This window comes from Triticum urartu, chromosome 4, assembly GCF_003073215.2.
Source record: "Triticum urartu cultivar G1812 chromosome 4, Tu2.1, whole genome shotgun sequence".
NCBI classification, from domain to species: Eukaryota; Viridiplantae; Streptophyta; class Magnoliopsida; order Poales; family Poaceae; genus Triticum; species Triticum urartu.
In genome coordinates, this window is record NC_053025.1 from 285,834,473 (window position 1) to 285,840,549 (window position 6,077).

The following is a 6,077-nucleotide window of genomic DNA, read 5'->3' on the forward strand; positions in this document are numbered from 1 at the left end:
GTTGTGCTCATCCGTGAGAGGTGGGGGCGCTAACGGAGTGACCCCCTCGCCCGCACCTTGTAGAGCATGACCGTTGAGACGTTGTTGATGTTGTTCTCCTCTGGTAGCTCTGCCCCCCCGTGTCGGTCGCAGGGGAGGTGGTAATGGCGCCACCTGCTCCAACCACGTCCCCAAAAGCATCCACGTCCTCGCGCGCCCCCGTGTCCCCCGCGGCGTTAGAGGCCGCAGGCAGTGGAGCCTTCGAGGTGGATGGATGGGCCGAGGTCCCAGATTTCTTCTTGGGCGCCATGGTCGATGGCGCTGTCTAGGATGAAGATGGTGATGAAGATGACGCGCTGCGTACACTTTCAGGTTCGCACAAGCGATCCCCCTACCTGGCGCGTCAAAGATGTCAAGGGATATCCGCGGCCACCTATGGGACCAGGTGGCCCCTTACTAGTTCAGCAGGGGGACATCGCGTTGCACAAAGAGCAGATCAGCGTACGGTAGTACGACAGAGAGCACACAAGAAATTTACCCAGGTTTGGGCCACCGCGAGGCGTAAGACCCTACTCCTGCTTTGGTGGATTGATGGTGGAATGAACGTGGTGATGTGTAGTACACTTGCCCGGCAGGGTTCGCCTCAGGGCCGCAGCAACTACGCGCGTATGGTGGTTTGGGTTCATCAACTTTCCAACCTCTCCTACGACTGACATGTGCCTCCTTTTATAGATTAAGGGGTCACCTCAATGGCAAAGTAGTCATTATCCACTGATATGATAGCGAACAATGCTATCATACCTAACTCTGCAGGCTGACAGGGTGCATTAAATGCGCCGCTTGGTGTCACATCACTGGTCGCCCGGCAAGGCTTGCTGGGCTATCTTGCCAGCTCCGCCCATGTTCCCTTGACACATCGCAGGACGGGTGTCATCTGTAGACTTCTTCCGTAGGAAATGGCTGCCATGTGGCAGATGGCTGCTACTTAATCATCTTGCGGGTTGACACCGCACTGATTGACGATGTAGGTCGCGCTTGAGTGGTTGGTGGGGTGGTTCTGCCCCCGCGAGCCCTGACAGACCTTATCGGGGTGCCTTGGTTGCCTGCTTCTGGTGGTTCCCTTGCTCCTTGCCGGGCTCGCCCTCCCAGCAAGGGAGGCTCTTCTCTTGCCGATATCTTGCTCCTCTGGCTTGATCTTGGTCCCTCTGAACTGCATGTTGGTTCTTTAAATCTCTTGGTCCTTCAATCTATGACTTGGGTTGGTGCTTCAATCTTTATCTCGTTCTTGTGCACAGTTTGGGCAACAAACCCAGGGTTTGTTGGGTTTGTTGCCCCGACATGAGGGATGTTAGCAGCTAGTAGCGTCGCGTTGATTTCGAGCTGGGGATAATGGCAGAGATCATATTCAAGGAGTTGACTGCGGAGGAAAGAACGTGCATGCCTGCAGAATGGCATGAGCAGCCGGTGCAACTGTTCAAATGGGCGGTAGGAGAAGCCAAATCCCAGGACCAGCTGCGGTGGCGCCGCTGGGCATGCATCGTAGGCGAGGTGAGCTACCCTCCTTCCCCGCCAGCGATGCAGTGACCTACTCGGTTGCTGCTGTAGTGAACTTGCAACACCATGTCGGTTTGCAACCTTGATAATCACTCCATCTATATGTATTGTATTCCTGTGAAAATACTTGGCCGTTTGAAAAAATATGGTAATTGATTTATCACTAGTTTTTGAATGCTTGGTCGTGAAAATCACCCGAAGCCACAACTAGAAGTCTCCATCACGTAATACTTACAGTCGGTCGCACCAACAGATGGTCGGTCACACCCGCATCTCACCGAAGGGACATGCATCAGATTGGTTTGACATGTACGACCAGTCACATCACTGACTTGTGCGACCGCATTTGAGCAGTAATACTTGAAATTTATGTTCCAGGAAACTCATCGGGAGCCGTTTCGGGCCTCGAAAGCAAAACAATCAATTAATCTTTAGCTTGTTCCCATCACATTCCAAAGTAGTACTACCATGGTATAATTAAGTGCAATCCTACTCACACCTAGTACGTATCAAATCTGAACGTGTTCCCACTATGCCGGTTTTAGTACTAGCGCTAGTACTAGGTTAAAAAAGGGGAACTACCTAGCAGAAAATCACTCAACCTTCCTCCCCATAAGTATTTCTTAATCGTCTGTCCTTGCCATGGCCGGTGTGCAGAGCTCTAGGTCGAGAATTATTTGTCTACGGAGCGGTGACCAAAGCCGTGGAAAAAAAGAGAGGGCTCGCCGCCTCGCAGAGTCCTCTAAAGATGTCTCACGGGCAGGCAAGGGCTCCCAGGACCGCCCTAGCCGCGGAGGCGAACATGCCGAGCTGGCGGCACTGGAGTCGTTATCCTTTGACGACATGACCGATCAGCTCAATAAGCAGAAGGAGTTCATTGACGACTTGGTGGAGCTGCTGAAAGAGAGCCTCGACGACATGCCTGCTGAGCTCAATGAGCAGGGGAAGTTGACCGCCGGCTTGGTGATAGTGCTGAAGAAGAGCATTGCCTCGGATAAGAAGGCGACCGGTGAAATCCTGCAACTTCAAGAGGAAAATGCAAAGCTTCGCCACGAGCTCGACCTGCTGAAGGAGGAGAGCACCGGTTGGAAGAAGCTGCATGAGAAGAGTAGTTCCTCGATGAAGATGCCACACACCCTCGTCATGGAACATAAGGAGGAGTTGGCAAAGCTCCGCATCAAGCACCCGACTGCTGTCAAGGTACGTAATGCGGCCGTGGAAGAGATGATGAAGGCTCGCGTTGAGAAATTCCGTGTCATGGACAGAATGAAGAAGATGGTGGAGGAGATGCGCTAGCAGATGGAGGTCGTGGAGGCAATGAAGAAGTAGTTATGACTCCGCGGCCAGCAACCCTTCATGTAGTAGAGAGCAGCGTCCCAGACTTGTGTTTTACGGGGATAATCTTCCTTCTTCTTTTGCTACTGTGTTTCTTCTATTGCTTCGGGTGTTTCTCCGCACGTGTCACGTTCTCTACGAGGCATGAATAGAACAATGCTAACGATGAGCGGCACCGTGGGATCGATGACTAGCAAATTAGATCATTTTTATCACCATATCGCACTGGGCTGCTATGTTTCATGCTCCTCTATCGTACTAGTACTCCAGTGGAAAGCTTGAGTATACCACATGGTTCTTTGCTCCTCCTTAGGTCGTCGGCAACATTTATACGAGCAGTCAAATCACAAGGCCCCGCCTTCCAGCAGTAATGAGCCGTCAAATCACAAAGGCCCTCGCCTCTCGTGAAACCGACCAAGCGAGACTGCCCCGCCCTCTATACTTTTAAATGTATATTTTTGTACAGTAGTAGTATCGATGGATTGTGCCATGGAGCAAAACTAACAGGACGAAATTAAAGAAAAAAAGGTGGTACACATAGAGAGCGCTCACCGCCAAATTATGCATATAGTACTATTAAAAAAGCTAGTATGTGCTTAGATGGGGTGCTAAATTCTATTAAAGAAATTAGCATACCTATTTAATTCTTGGGTTTGCATTATTTATGCCACTAGTTGTGTCTCACTACTCAGTTTTGCCATTAGAAGTTACAACTACTCAAAAATGCCATCGATCCGGGAGATGCTTGCTCAAAAATGCAATTAGATGTCTAAAAAATGCCACCGTTCCGTTAGATGTTTGCTCAAAAATGCCATTAGACATTGTTATTTTCACGTCAAACCCATTGAGCATGTTATATGACAAAAATAAGCCTAGACCCACATGTAGATTATCTCTATCTCACAATGATAAGTGTGGCCCCGCTTGTCAGGAGTAACCAAGCGAATAATTTTACAAGAAAATAAGAACGCTGTTGGGATCAAATAGGCCCCATACTTTATTTTCTATAGTGAGATAGAGGGAGAGCTGGCATGTTGGTCCATAGGTATTTATGTCATTATAACATGGCAAAAGAGATTTGATTCACAATAATGGTGTCCAGCACAACACACCCCTCAAATAAAACTAAGCACCCTAAAATTCTTTGACAACTAAACTGCTGGCTATATGATGTTGGCCATATATATTGTACGTATATAATGTGAAGAAACGAGTGGTAGTACTACCAAATACAACATGAACTATAAGAAACACTAGTATGTACGTACTGAAGAGTTAAAGTAACGAGAAGGAACATAACATATTTCTGCTGGGGGCTCAACACAACACACCCCTCAAATAAAACTAAGCACCTTGAAATTAAACTAAGAAACTAATCCGCTAGACCCTACATTACAACCACCATGACCAACGACATTGCCACCTTACTCGGACTCCTCGTCTACGTGCTCGACTTCGTCCTTGTCCCTCTTCCTCTTGGCCGAAACTTCTTTGCTTGAATCGCACACTTGGCTCTCGCTCTTCATCCAACCCTTTTACATATTGAAACAAACATAGGCATCCATTGCTGCATAATTGATGTGGTCTCTATCTAGGACATTCCACTACCATGCACAATGAGACTTAGGCAGAGGTTTCTTCAGTTTACCGTACAAAGTATTAACCATGGCTGCTACCAGGGTCAACATTGAAGGCTGACGGAAGGACCCCAGCACATTCCTCTGGAGGTCGAAGGGCTGGCCTACAACGAGGCCTATCCGACCCAGGACTCCTTTGTCATTCCTAAAGTCTACATAAATGAATTTGACTTTGCTGCCCCCGAGGAAGTTCTTAAAATCCCCGCACTCAACGTCGGCATGGCATATGTGGTAGACCAAGCAAAAGTTATGCACATAAACCTGGATCACAGCAGGCGTCTTCTTCTCTTCCTCCTTTAGATTATTCTCTTTTCCTAGGACTGTGGTGTACTCAACATCTAGCCCAGTGACCCACTTATCACCCTTTGACTTTTCGAACATGTGTCTTATAACGCCCTTGATGCGGCTATATCTCCCACATGTCGAAGCACAACTTAGAGGCATAACCGCATTGAAAGCAATGTCGCAAGTGAGGTAATCTTCACAACAACCCATGTAATACAATAAGGGAAAAGGATATATAGTTGGCTTACACTCGCCACGTCACACAAATAGCATAAATATCATTACATTCATCCAGATACACTCAAGGTCCGACTACGGAACCAAAATGAAGATGAACCCCAAATGTAACATAGTCCTCGATCGCCCCAACTGGGCACCACTACTGATCATCTGGGAAAGACACGTAGTATCGTCCTGAGTCCTCATCGAACTCCCACTTGAGCTCAGTCGAATCACCTGGGGCGGTATCATCGGTCCCTGCATCTGGTTTTGGAAGTAATCTGTGAGTCACGGGGACTCAGCAATCTCACACCCTCGCGATCAAGACTATTTAAGCTTATAGGAAGGGTAAACGTATGATGTGGAGCTGCAGCAAGCGACTAGCATATATGGTGGCTAACATACGCAAATGAGAGTGAGGAGAGGAGGCAAAGGCACGATCAATGAACTATGATCAAGAAGTGATCCTAGAACAACCTACGATCAAACATAACTCCAACACCGTGTTCACTTCCCGGACCCTGCCGAGAAGAGACCATCACGGCTACACACGCGGTTGATGCATTTTAATTAAGTTAAGGTTCAAGTCTTCTACAACCGGACATTAACAAATTCCCATCTGCCCATAACCGCGGGCACGGCTTTCGAAAGATCAAATCCCTGCAGGGGTGTCCCAACTTAGCCCATCACAAGCTCTCACGGTCAACGAAGGATATTCCTTCTCCCAAGACAATCCGATCAGACTCGGCATCCCGGTTACAAGACATCCTCGACAATGGTAAAACAAGTCCAGCAACACCGCCCGAATGTGCCCACAAATCCCGATAGGAGATGCACATATCTCGTTCTCAGGGTACACTCAGATGAACACTATGTACAACTAAAACCAACCCTCAAGTTTCCCTGAGGTGGCGCTACAAGTGGCTCTGTTTTGGACCAACACTCAGAGGAGCACTAGCCCGAGGGGGGGGGGTTTAAAGATGACCCTCGGGCTTCGGAAACCGAAGGGAAAAAGAGGCTAGGTGGCGAATGGTAAAACCAAGGTTGGGCATTGCTGGAGGAGTTTTA